At 47.7% G+C, this 13,804-nt stretch overlaps 1 protein-coding gene and 1 non-coding gene across 5 annotated transcripts in view; both read left to right on the forward strand.

Moving 5' to 3' along the window:
• The window catches only part of Fam117a (family with sequence similarity 117 member A), a 67,170-nt gene that overhangs the window by 27,421 nt on the left and 25,945 nt on the right, over positions 1-13,804 (forward strand). The gene's annotated exons all lie outside the window — the stretch shown is intronic.
• LOC121831935 (small nucleolar RNA U13) lies at positions 5,604-5,708 on the forward strand. The gene has a single exon (XR_006075528.1). It is a non-coding gene; the product is annotated as a small nucleolar RNA U13 (small nucleolar RNA).

Below are 13,804 nucleotides of genomic sequence, written 5' to 3' on the forward strand. Positions count from 1 at the left end.
TCTCCGGTTTCGAGGATGTCATTAGCTATGATGATTGCCTATCTTGTAGGTACGGAAAGGAGTGTGGGTCCATGTGTTCTTAGATTTGTTGTTTGGTTGGTTTTTTGTTTGTTTGTTTGTTTGTTTGTTTGTTTTTGGATAGCACAGTATTAGACAGTATGAGAAGTTCTTATATAACACAGTTAAGAGGCCGGTAGAAGACGGGGTGGGAACATTGTGGGGTGTGGTGGTAAGTGGATATTGTTCTCTCTGGTTCCAGATATGGATCTCTAGGAAACACGAGGCAGGGTTACCAAATTTTCATAGTGATGTGGATTCGAGTGTTGTCAACACGGTTGATGGGCTTAATAGCCAGGAGCCCTCTGCCGCCTGCCTGCCTTCTCTGCCGAAGTCAGCGTGTCCTGAGTCCGTGCATTCCCCCATCCTAGTAGAACGGTTAGGAATTTAACAGCTGCCTCGAGGTTCTTATCAGCTAAAGGATTCAGACTTCGCGCTGTGACATCTTCTTCCAGGTCTGATTTTGGAGTTTTTATAGGTACTGTCAAATGTGTCGAGCACCACTTGACACTGGCTCGGGTCCTGCCTGGACTTCCCTGGTCTTGCTCTTGTCCCATAGGCAGTGTGCAGCCCTTTTGAGGGCTGGCCAGGTAAACCTGGGGATACTGTATTTGTTCCTTGTCCTGTTGCTAGGACTAAATACCTGACCGAAAAGGAAGGAAGAGTTTATTTTGGCTCATGGTCCAAGGATGCAGTCCATCAGGACAGGGAAGCAAGGAGAAGGGGCCCGAGGCTTATATTACATCTGCACTCAGGAAGCAGAGAGAGAGAAAACGCTGGTGCTCAGGTCAGTTTCTTTATGGGCAGTCCATGGGATGGTGCCACCCACATTTAGGGTAGGCCTTCCATCTTAATTCACTTAATACAGACAGTCCCTCAGAGTCACACCCAGAGGCTTGTCTCTTCCATGACTCTAGACCCCGACAAGGTGGTAGTCACAATTAACTACCGCTGATGCCCAGCAGTAAGTTAATTTAAGGAGTGTGGACAATGTCTTGTTGGCATCATCACTTCTGCCCTCTTCTGCTACAGAATTTGTTCTTCCCTGTAGAACAGGGAGTAGAAGCCAAGAGTAGGGACTCTCAGCTTTCTGCTCTGCCTGAGTTACAGCCTCACAGAGATTCCATTATTTGGTTTGCAGAGTAGGAATTAACCAAACACTAGCCAAATCTATTCACATGGTTAGGTCCAAAACAAATCCTGGTCTCGGAAAGGGAAGAGTTGAGGATGCTATCTGAGGTCCATGAATTATCTGTGCTCCAGTTCCTCCTCCATGTGGGGCTCCAAACGGGCTGTCATTCTTGGGCACAGCTGGCTGTGAACATGAAGCCTTCTCGTTCACAGTGCCCACTGGACATCCTAGCTTTCTAGCACGTTTCTCTCTCCCTAGAGTCACAACCAAGTTGAATACCTAGCTTCGGAGTCATGTAAATGGTTATCCTTCGGGCTGAGTAAGCTGCAGTTGACTTTCCTGTGTGGGAGTACCCCAGCCAATCAAGAGCAGCTTAAAGGAACTTAAAAGAGTACTATCAGAGTATTTCATAATAGGAAAACTGCAAGTCCAGCCCTAGGGAAGCTGGAGCCGAAGCCTTGGCCATGTACAGACACTTACCCTGCCATGTTCAGGCACACAGGTCTGTGGCTTTGCTCTTGAGCCTCAGACAGCTGACGTTGGGGGAGGAGAATGGAGTGCCTTAGGCTTCACCCGCCTGCACATTAGCAGTTTATGCCTCCAGCTCCCTGTTAAAAGGGGTGTGTGTGGAGGCCTGGGAGGAGTCTTCTGAGGGATTTGATTGCTCTCATGCATTTGGACCATGATTAAGAGTTGGGAGTGCATTCTATTGGAGGCTGCCAGAATGTGTCATCTTAAATGGTGGACAGTATTGGCCAGAGCAGAGTTGTAAGTTTAGGGTGCCTCCCCTCTGACCATAGCTTCCTATCTGCTAATGGCGGGCAGCTTTTCCCAGGGAACCATCTTGCTAAGGCACAGATTAGTGTATCACCAGCTCGGCCACCTGAATCCCTTCTCCTATGATCTGAAGTGACAACCTTCAGGCCAGCATTGAAGAGTTGAGACCAAAGGTGGGATTTGACACACAGCTCTAAAAGCAGGTGCTAGGGCATCCACAAGCAAATGAATTATGAATGCAAGCTGGAGAAGGTGCAGAATGAAGGAATATTCAGTATGTGGTAAGGCTAATTATAGACCTACCGGCTTTTGAAGAGATTTTCTTTCTTTCTTTCTTTTCTTTGAGATTGGCCAATGTATTTTCCCTAAAGTTAAATTAGGTTTCTATTGTCTTCTCTCCTTTCTCTTTCAAAAGTGACATTTTTTAGAGCCTGGGATGTAGCATAGGGGTAGAGCATGTGCTTAGCATGTGCCAAGCTTTGGGTTCTGTCCCCGTCACTGTACACACACACACACACACACACACACACACACACACACACACCATTGCTGTAGTCTTGTGTCCCTTCTGCCCCATCCTGTAAAGTGCGTGTGTGCCTTTTTCAGAAGTAGGTACCTCGTGTTTGCAGTTCAAGTACAGTGGAACTCACCCCACAGCTTGAACAGATTTGAGTGCTTCTGCCGAGGGAGAGCCGGGCAGATGGGGAGTGTCATGCTCAATAAATACTTGTTGGATTGAGTTGCTGGGAAGGCCGCGGAGTGGAAGGGAGTCACACCTCCTCCAGGCTCACTTGTGCTGGCCTTCCCCACTTTTAGTCCCCCGTACACTGTCGTGTCCCATCTGTGTCCACCTCTCCAGGCTCACTTGCAGGACAACCTGCCCACTCCACAAAGCAGCAGTGTTCTCTAAATCATTGGTCCCCTTTTCATCCTGGCTTTTGGGCTTCAAGCCCAGCTGGTAGCAAAGATGTCGCATTTCCATGGAGGCCTAGGCCTGTAGGTTCTTTTCCTAACATACTTAAAACTAGGGGGGCAAATCACCAGGTTGATCCGTGGAAAAAGACAATGTGTAGGATTCTGCTGTAGGTTTGTTTAAAGTCTGAACTACCTCGCTCTTGGCTTAGAAGGAGGCGTGGTTGATGGGTTAAGGAGACTGAGAGGAGTGCCCGGTGTCTTTCATGCCAGATAGACCAGGACCGATTTTTGGGTATTGCTCTCCTGTACAGTAAGGAAAAGCAGGATTACAAAATGAGTGGGTACCTTTTTAGGCCAGGCAACAGAGTTACCAGTGGACCTTAGGTTGGCTGTCCCAAGCGTGATCAGGTTGAAAGCCCCCTCCTCCATGCCAGGCAGCATCCCATAATCTCAGGTATTGCTGTTCCTTCCCTTCACCTGCTGAAGTGGAGAAATGCGGGAGAGAGGCGTTCACGATCATTGTCCAAACCCTAGACATTTAGACTGTTATCCAGTCTGTTTCCCTGTTGCCAACTGTGGGTCGCCATAGACAAAGTGGTTTAATAAACCTGCCCAGCTGGGTGTGACTTTGAACAGAGTGAACATGTGATCAGGAGAGCAGGCAGCTCCTTTCCCTTCCTCCCTCTTCCCTCCTCCCTCCTCTTTCTTCTCCTCTTCCCCTTCCTCCCTCTGCCCTCCTCCACGCTCCCTCCACTTTAGAGTTTCCTGAGCCTGTTTGATCGTCCACGTGGCTTTGAGAGGAACCACTGTGGATAACACGTGCATTCCCTGCCCCACAGCTGTAGGCTCGCAGAAACCTGTCATGCTGTCCCGCAATCGGGGAGCATCTGTTTAACGCATGCCCATCAGATATCACATAGGCCCTGGGAGGTGGGGAGCTGGTGGGGAGCACAGATGACAGAGGCATTCAACCAGAGGTCTTTTATACCAAAAACAGCGTAGTGTGGATGGAGAGGGGAGAAAGGGGCTGTGGGAGCCACGACCGTGGGGACAAGTACCCCTTAACCTGAGGGAAGCACATGGAGCTGTCACGTGAGTCGTTCTGTATTCACAACAACAACAAAAAAGTAATAAAGGGCTGTTTCCATAGTAAGAGCCTGAGAATTCCAAATCTGAAAGGCCCCCAGTTCACCTGTATTGTTCAGAGAACTTGAGACATAAATAGCTTTGTTTTGACAGTATTCATTTGTTTGTCTCTCTTGCTGCTCATAATTGGCACTCAGATGTTTTACATTTACTTTCCCTGTGTGCTGCCAGGGAGGGTGGCATTTCCTTGTTTTTGCAGACTGGGAAACTGAGACCCAGAAAAAGAAATAACTTGCCCACAACCATGTGATCGACAAAGCCCTTTTGCTTGATTAAGCAAGGGTCTCTTCCCACACATGGAAGTGTGTCGTGAACTTGATCCCGGCATGGCATCCCCACCGCCTCGCTCATCTCCAGCTTTTGTTTCCCTTTGGTTTGTATGTCTTATTCCAGGCTCCAAGTGCACCCGATAAACGGATTAGGAGAGAACTGGAAATTTGTTGCAAAGATAAGTCTGTTTCTGGAGCCTCCCGAGCTGACCACACAGTGGGGTTTCCACACCTTGAACTTGTCCTGTGAGCTGTAGACTGGTGGATAATGGGAAGAGGGTGGCCAGCGCAGCACTGCGTGTGTGTGACATGGTGGTGACTTTTGGGTGTTTCTGGCTGTTTGGAGATTGGCAATTGCCATCCGGAATGAGTAGCTCACCAGGGACAGGCTGGGGGCAGACTGATGTTCCTGCCTCTGTGGAGTCGTAGTTGTGGGTACTGATCTGGAATCGTATGAGGGAGATATGTCTAGACGGCACGTGCTTGTAAGAGACGGTGTCTCTCTTACGTGTCACTATGTGAAACGTGGACGGTGCATTCCTATGGAAGGGGGTGGGCACGGGTGGCTTTGTGCCATGAAAACAACTTAGTCCTCCATGTAGGGTGGCCCCTGGCACCACCACTCCCACATTCCTGATGGGAAAGAAGCCTTTCTGTAATCTGCCTAAGCACGTCCCTCATCTTCCTTTTGGTTAGCTAGGAGTGGGGTCCTTGTGATATTTAATAGGACCCCGTAGGGGCACAGTGGAGGCTTGAACTCTGGGAGAGAAAGCTCCATCTAGGGAGCACTGCCTGGCCGGCTTCTTGGAGTTAACTCGTCCCTCCACAAGATGACTCTCCTCTCTATAGAACGATTTCACGTCCTCATGTGTGTGTGCTTGTGTGTCGTCTTTCCTTTCCAGTTACTGCACAACCTTGTAAGGTAAAATCTTAGTTAGCAAGTATTCTAAAAACTCTTCTGTATAATAAAGTTGTTTCCATTTATATAATGCTTTCTTGTTGTTTGTTTTATAAGTTTTGTGTCTTTAAGTAAAAAAAACCAAAAAAGGAGGAAGGTCTAGGAAATGGCGTCGTTGCTCGCTTCCCGAGCCTGAGGACCTGGTTCAGATCCCCAGCAGCCATGGAAAAGCACGGTTCGGTGGTGCACACTAACTCCAGCACTGGGGGTGTGGAGATAGCTAGATCTCTGGGCTCCTAGGCCGGCCAGCCGAGCTGAATTTGTGAGCTCCAGGTTCAATGAGAGACCATGTCTCAAAAATGAGATAGAGCTGGTAGGATGGCTTGGTTGATTAAGAACACTTGTTTCAATCCTTTTTTGGTTCATAAGCATAATGATTGGGAATTCATGCCATTGCATGGTGTGTGCCGCCCATTAAACCTTGTTACAACATTGGCACATTAACCATCTGACATGAAACAAACAAACAAAACAACAACAACAACAACAACAAAAACCACTTGCTTCACAAGCTTGATGCCCTGACCTCAGTCCCTTGATCCCATCGTTGAAGACGAGAACTGACTGGTGAAGGTTGGCCTCTGACCTCCACATGCACACTGTGGCATGCACTTCCCTGTATCCCCACGCATATCATACAGACAAATAATATTTAAGAAGTTAAGTTTCGGTGTGGTGGAATACCATTTTAATCCCAGCACCCAAGAGGCAGAGGAAGGCAAGTCCCTGAGTTGCGGGCCAGCCAAGGCTACATAGTAAGAACCTGACCTCCCCAAACAAAACAAAACAATTTAAAATTGAGCAATTGAGGAAGACTTTGGCCTCCATGTGTGCATATATGTGCACACACGCACACACACAAGGGCATATACACCATAACACAGGGAGGAATAGAAACTGACTTTGTATCACTTTATGGAACTTGTCTGAACTGTGTGGTCACTGTCCATGTAAGACAGTGGACATTTAAATGCTTGCCATTTGCAGGGAAAGGAGCAGACGTCCATAAACTGTCACCAGATAACAAAACCTTTGCTGTCTCTCAATCGCCAACATCCCATTTGTTGCCTATTCCTTTCAAGGAATAAAAGTCTCTCTCTCTCTCTCTCTCTCTCTCTCTCTCTCTCTCTCTCTCTCTCTCTCTCTCTCTCTCTCGCACATTTTGAGCAAACCTGTGGGTGTCAAGTATGAGTGTCGGAAAGTATGTGAGCATGTGTAAAATGCATGTGACAGCAAGCCATCAGTAAAGCAATTGGCATGTGTGTTGGTGGGCAGATCTGGGTAAAGATTATGTATGTATCCTGTGTACTTATTCTTTTTATTGTTGTTGTTTTGAGACAGGGTTTCTCTGTGTAACCCTGGCTGTCCTGGAACTCGCTCTGTAGACCAGGCTGGCCTCCAACTCAGATCATCTGCCTCCTGAGTGCTGGGATTAAAGGCGTGCATCACCTGGCGCTGTATACTTGTTCTTGAGCAATCAGTTTCAAATCATTTCCAAATAAACATTTAACCAATAAATACTAGACTAATCCGACTATCAGGTTGCTTCTACATGTTTGTAATGTCTCTTATTCTCCCCACTTAACAGATGGAACAGTTGATACCCAAGAAGTTATGGACCTGTTTTGAGTTCACATACCATCCTGGGGTGAAGTCAGAATTTTGCCTCTGTGTTAGGTTGCCTTTCAGGAGACTGCAGCTCGCCCTTCCCCAATTGGATAGATTGGTATTAGACCTGGGAACCGACTGGGGGCCAGTTTCTGTGTTTGCAAATGCGGCCCTTGCTCCATGTTGACCCAGCATCATAGTCGGCAGGGTTACCCCAGCATGCTGTTACAGATGTGATCCCACGCTGAGCTTGCTCTGCATGTCCGGTGTCTTCTGGAGGAACATGCCTCCTCTCTAGAAGATGAAGCACTCTTCCACTCTCCTCTGCTCGTCACTTAGCTCTTCACTTCTTAAAATACTCGGAATTAGAAGACTCATGCGTGCCATTTATATAGGAGAAGTCAGTGGGGCAAATCAGTGAGTTTGGCTCAGAAAGTGGTGCCAGGGTATGGGCCCGGGCCAGATGGCTTTTTCTGTGACATATACTAGGCAGTTATTGTACCCTCTGCCTTGTGAATATGGTAGGCCTCAGGGGAGCTGGTGTGGTTAAATGCAGGACGTTGTACCAAGTGGGACAGGAGTTATAGCTGACTCTAAAGGAAGCACCCTTTGGTCTAGCCTTCCCTTAACTCCAGGCCCAAGGAGGCTGGGTCTGGGACTACTAAGCAAGGTTAGAGGAACAGACAGCCCATGCTGTATCCCACCCTTTCCTCCCACTTCAAACCACTTCAGCGCTCTGCCTGTGCTCCCTAAGGGCATTCAGCCATTCTTGTGGTTTTGTTTATGCTGCAGGGAATGAGTGAACCCTCTTCTACTTATTTTGGTCAGTTGAGCCAGATTCTTACTGTGTAGCCCAGGCTGTTGTAGAGTGTGCAATCCCCCTGCCTCTGCCCCCCCCCCAATTGCTGGGATTGCAGATCTGTGTCACCACACTTAGCACGACTCTATATAACCTGGTGGGGAGGGGGCAGTTAGTTTTCTGTGGCTGGACAGATGACTCGGGTGAAGAGCGCTTGCCGCCCTTATAGACGATCCAAATTCAGTTCCCAGTGCTCACGTTGGGGAGCTCTCAACCACCTGTAGCTCCAGTTCCGGGGGGTCCAACACCCTCTTCTGGCTTCTCCAGGCACCTGTATGCACATGCACAAACCCACACACAGACACACAAGTACACCCATAGTTAAAAATAAAAGTAAATCTTTTTTAAAAAGGCAGTTTTCCGGACATCTTCAGTTTTGGTGAACATCTTTTATCTGAGGTGCTTGCTGTCACTGGCTGTAATTAAGCTGTCCTAAAAGGATTATTTCATGACCCAGCCAGCTATGTGAAGTAGACCTGTGGGCCTTTACTATGTGAGTGCCGCCGCTTGTCCTTAGGAAGTGATCAAGTTATATAGACTCCCTCCGTGACCCTCTTTGTATATCTGCCTATATCTTCCACTATTCTGGCTTTGTCCTGACCCAAAATAACTGATGGGTGGTTGACAACCAGCAAGGAGGAGGAGAGTCAAATAAGGCTACCCCCAATTCCTAGGGGGTTGTTTGGAGTTTAGATGTCTGTGTGGGAGCCACTGTGCAGATAATAGAGCTGTCTGCTTAAAAAGAAGACTAACTGAACTTGCCTTCTGGGTCTCAGAAGCTGGGATAGGGCATATGGGTGATTAATCTCCCATACTGTTTCCCTGGATCCAATTATCCTTCTGTTATCAGTAAGACAAGCCTTCTCTTATAGAAGGTGACATTACCATGAAGCAGCATGCGGGAGAAGATCTGGTTTGTCACCTACCTCTGCCTCTGGAAGCTGCATGTGGAGAGGTGACCCGGGAACAAGCCCTTGGCTGCTTCCTTCTCCTCCCTGCTGTCCTCTAGGCTCCAAACATCCAGCCTTGCTTTTCAGGCTGGCTTACCCTGGAGGCACCGTATAACCTTTGCGCCTCTCTTAGGAAATCTGAACAACTGGCGTGGCAAGACCAGGGCTTCAGAGCAGGGGCTGCCCTGGAATGTCTCCCAGCACACTTTGGGGTTTTTCCACAGCCCAGGCACAGCACGGTAATTTGCCATTTATTTCCAGTTCAGTTCCAGAAGGTCAGGGCCCAGGTAGGGATTCACGGGGTCGGATGTAGAAGTCTTTGTGGTGTCTCCCCTGTGAAGCTGGGGACGTGAAATAGAGCTGGAGTGAAGAGACGACCGACCGGACTGTCTGCAAGTGGGACGAGGTAGTTCACAGTTGTTTTTGGCAGTGTTGGGAATTGAACCCAGGGCCTCAGACATGCTGGGCAGATGCTCTGCTACTCAGCTGCTCCCCCAAACCCTTCACACAGGTTTTCACGGATGGGGCAGAGCAGATTCGGTGACGGACATTCTCGGTTCTGAGGAACCTAACTGAGCCTTTGTCCCTTGTAAGTGTCCGTCGCCCAGCCCAGAGCAGAATGCACCAAAAACCAAAGCTAAGAGCAGCGGATCCTGACAGAGTCCAAGCTAGTGAAGTGTAGCAAGCCAGTAACCTGTGTGCCCTCCCATGCTCCTGAGTGTGCTGGGTGGTTACTGCAGCTTGCCCAGCCATGTGACCAGGCCTCCTGGCGTGGCCAGCCACAGGTAAATTGAGCACTATTTATATTTTCCTGCTGGGGAGGAGGTGGGCAGGGATACCTGGGAGCCTACAACACAGCTGTCTCAGCTGCCTCGGTGAGGCGTATTCACCGTTGACTTGGTCATTTCTTCTCTCTCTCTCTCTCTCTCTCTCTCTCTCTCTCTCTCTCTCTCTCTCTCTCTCGATGATGATACTACGTGTCCTGACCTTCCACTAGCTGTGTCGGTCAGCAGCCCTCTCCTCTCTACCCTTTAGGACTTGCAGCCTTCTGCCCTCAAGGGCAGATATTGAGTCAGGAACCTGTAATGGTCTCTTCCTGTTTTCAGGGACAGACCATACAGATCATTTACCGTCTCCCTCATTCAGCGCTGCGGACTGCGTTTTGTTCTTCCCATTGTCAAGTTAGACTCTCCAGATAAACTTTTCTTTTTTAATATTTTACTTTTATTTCATTTGCATTGGTGTTTATTTTGGTTTTGTTTGTTTGTTTTGTTTTTTGCTTTTTGGAGACAGGGTTTCTCTGTGTAGTTTTGGTGCCTGTCCTGGATCTCACTCTGTAGACCAGGCTGGCCTTGAACTCACAGAGATCGGCCTGGCTCTGCCTCCCAAGTACTGAGATTAAAGGCGTGCACCACCACCGCCTGGCTTCATTGGTGTTTTGCCTGCATATATATCTGTATGAGGGTGTTGGGTCCCCTGGAACTGGAGTTAGACAGTTATGAGCTGCCATATGGGTGCTGGGAATTGAACTCAGGTCCTCTGGAAGAGCAGTCGGTGCTCTTAACCACTGAGCCATCTCTCTAGCTCCCCCCACCCCTCCTTTTTTTTTTAAAGGACAGAGTCTCACTATGTAGAACTATCATTAGATATATGGACCAAGCTGTCCAAGCCTGTATGTTCTCCTGTGTCCATCAGTGTATGTGTGTCTAGACAGACCCTCACATGTGTCCATCTGTACACAGTCTTTTGGGTGAACTCTTTGAAATGACCATGTCCCTTTCTCCTTACTCCAGCAGCTTCTCCTGAGAATAAAGACGGTTTTCTTCAGTGTTATCATGCCTAAGGAAATTAACTGTAGCTGGGTATCATTTAGTATCTAGTCTGTTTTTACACTTCCCATTTAGTGCCTTCTTTGTAATCTTGGTCTGGGGGTTGGAACTCAGGGCCTTACACATTCTAGGCAAGTGTTCTTCCTACATCCTCAGCATAAAGGATCTTAGTCAGTTCTATCTTTTTTTTTTTTTTTTTTTTTTTTTTTTTTGGTTTTTCGAGACAGGGTTTCTCTATGTAGCTTTGCGCCTTTCCTGGAACTCACTTGGTAGCCCAGGCTGGCCTCGAACTCACAGAGATCCACCTGCCTCTGCCTCCCAAGTGCTGGGATTAAAGGCGTGCGCCACCACCGCCCGGCCAGTTCTATCTTTTTTTAAAAGGCTGTCAATCCAGAGTTTTTCCCTACTCTGAATACACATGCTAGAGAGAGAGAGAGAGAGGGAGGAGAGAGAGAGAGAGAGAGAGAGAGAGAGAGAGAGAGAGAGATATGATTTGCACATGTACATGTGTGTGCACTTGTGGAGGCCAGAGATTGATGTCAGATATCTTAGGTTTAGGTTAAGCGTTTCTACAAGAACATCTGACCCTAGCATGGTGGCACACACCTTTAATCCCAGCACTCAAGAGACAAGGGCAGGTGAATCTATATGAGTATCAGGCTAGCTAGGGCAACATAGTGAGATGTTGTCTCAAAATAAAAATAAACTTTTCATGAGTAAAGTTGTGTCTTCATACTGTTATTTTAGGTGTATATACTACCAGATGTTCCTAAGTAGTAATACTGTCATTGAAGACAGGTATGGAGATTGAACACCAGGGCTTCACACACATCTGCTGTGTCCCTAGCTGTACCTCCAGCATAGTCATGCTAAATTTGATCACTTCTGGTGGTGACCACCCAGATTTGCCCCACTGTGAAAGCACGTCATTCTCCTCTTAAGGGATTTCTGGGGTGATACTCTGGCATTGTGTAAATAGCCTTTTCCCCACAACCTTTGACCCAGTAGTCTTGGCGTATGTTGACTCTTCATGATAGAGATAGTATATCGAGAATTTCATAGAGACAGTTCTGAATTAACACGAAATGAAAAGAATACTGACATGACTAATTCAACAAGAGGGAATAACAAAAACAATTTTATTTTGTGGGGGAAGGCAACAAAATGGGGCTGTTAAATTGCATGTTAGCTGCTTAAACGTGTGTGGTTTAGAAGTTTGCTGGAAGCCAGGAAGAAAACAGACTGGACAGAGTTAAAATTAATAATGGTTATTCATGAAGTAGAAATGATTGTGATGGTTTGAAAATAATCTGTAATCTTATTTCCCTTGTATTTGATTCTCCCTTCCTCACTAGAACTTGTCTCTCTTTTAAATTGTCTTCATCTTCCCTTGGCCAACCCAACGTGCTCAGTGACTAAAGCAGTGTTCCCAGGTAGGATCATCTCGTTCCTAGCAAGGGTTTCTCTAACCAAGGCAGCCAGGAAGGCATTCAACAGTTGAGTCTAAGATACAAGTGTGGGAAATTTTCTTTGAAAAATCTTCTATTTGGGAAATAAAGGGCCCCACTTTGCACTTTGACCTTGGAGAAATGAGTTCTCACTCTGTAGACCAGGCTGGCCTCGAACTCACAGAGATCTGCCTGCCTCTGCCTCTCGAGTGCTGGGATTAAAGGCGTGCGCCGCCACTGCAGCCACCACCCACCCAGCTGTGAGTTCACCTTTCAATGTGAGAGATGAGACCTATCACTGTAAAGCCTTGGGGACTCTGCCCCATAGGAGAATGCGTGAGAGTGTGGGGTGCACAGAATCAGAACAGAAACCAGGGTGCAGTTTCATAGTTGTCCTCTTGCAAAATTCGGCAGAGATGAACCTCCCCAATCTGGTTCTCCCTTTGCCCCACTAACCTTAAAAGCTAACTTAAGAGCTGACTGGGTGTCATGATTTTTTTTTTTTTTCTGTTTGATGGAAGTCATTACCGTAAGAAGTGAAGCAAGGAAAAGAGGTGCTTGCCCGTCCTTTGAGTTTGTATGTCCCCAAGGAACCTATTACTTTCCAACAACCGTGGGGTGAGGATTGTTTTATGGGAGGAGGCTACTGTGTGGGTTCTTCTTACAAAGGCCCCCATTAGATCCTAAAGGAAGACACGCTTCGATCAGTAACTGCCGGTGATTTGTTTTGTCTTGAGAATGCTACAATCCTACAGAACTCCTCTTCAGAGAATCAAGATAAAGGGTGAAAAGTTCACACTACTTCCTTTTCTTCTAACTGCAGTTTCTTGAGAACCGAGCAAATGTCAGAGGCCCGGCAGCCTGCTTCTTTGAGGGCAGTGCATGCACACTGGGGTTACCCTTTGCCTCCTGGAAGATACACAGAGTGTAGTCCTTATTTTTTTTTTCCCACAGTGACATCTCCCGAAAGGCTTCTCTTGGCCCAGTCCTCCAGCTGCCTGCAGATGTGGTCTACATTTTGGGAAGTCAGACATGAAGCCAGAAATGGTTTCACTGGTCTTGAGTCGTACGTTTAAATATGGAGTCACAGTGATTGATGGAGAGCTTGGCTGGGAAGTGCTTCGTGTATGCACAAAAACCATTTCTCTTTTCTCTATAAAATCTTCTTGGTAGGGGAAACAACGTTTCCCCCACCTCCTGTCTAGTCCTTTTGAGTCCCTTCTCCCTGTGAAAGTTGGCCATTAGCTGTGATTTAGTGTTGAAAGAAACGTTAGTCAGGATTGGGATTATAGTTGAGAGACCGAGTGCTTCCTTGAGGTCAAGTTTCAGCCCTGGAAAAAAGAACAAAGGAAACCCGCTCAGAGCTCCAGATTTAACGTAGCCAGCCGGGATGGATGGGGTCTCCATGGGCTTTCCATGGAGGTCTTCTAACCCTCCTACAGTCATATAGGGGGTTTCAGTTTTACCACAACTTCCCTCCAAAACCCACGTGTCCCCGAGTGAAGCAGTGAGGAGGCCCCTAACCAGAGGGAGCTCGTGAGGCCACCCATGCCTCTCAAGCCCAGCACATGTCCAGAAATGGAAAGACAATCCCTGTGAGGCTGCTTGGAGGAACTTCTCCTATGTACCACAGATCTGTCCTTGGGGAAATGTTTAGAAAGTCTGGGACCCTGTTTTGTTTTGTTCTCCCAGTTTCTCACGTGCCACACCAGAGTGGACAGGACAGGGCGGGACCCCTCCATGTTCCGCCATACTGCCCTGGCCCTGCGTGCTTCTCATCCCCAAGTGATTGAAAACAAAAACAAACACAAGCATGCATGTGTGCATGGAGAAAACCAAGGATATATGTAGCGCTG

This window comes from Peromyscus maniculatus, chromosome 8, assembly GCF_049852395.1.
Source record: "Peromyscus maniculatus bairdii isolate BWxNUB_F1_BW_parent chromosome 8, HU_Pman_BW_mat_3.1, whole genome shotgun sequence".
NCBI lineage: Eukaryota > Metazoa > Chordata > Mammalia > Rodentia > Cricetidae > Peromyscus > Peromyscus maniculatus.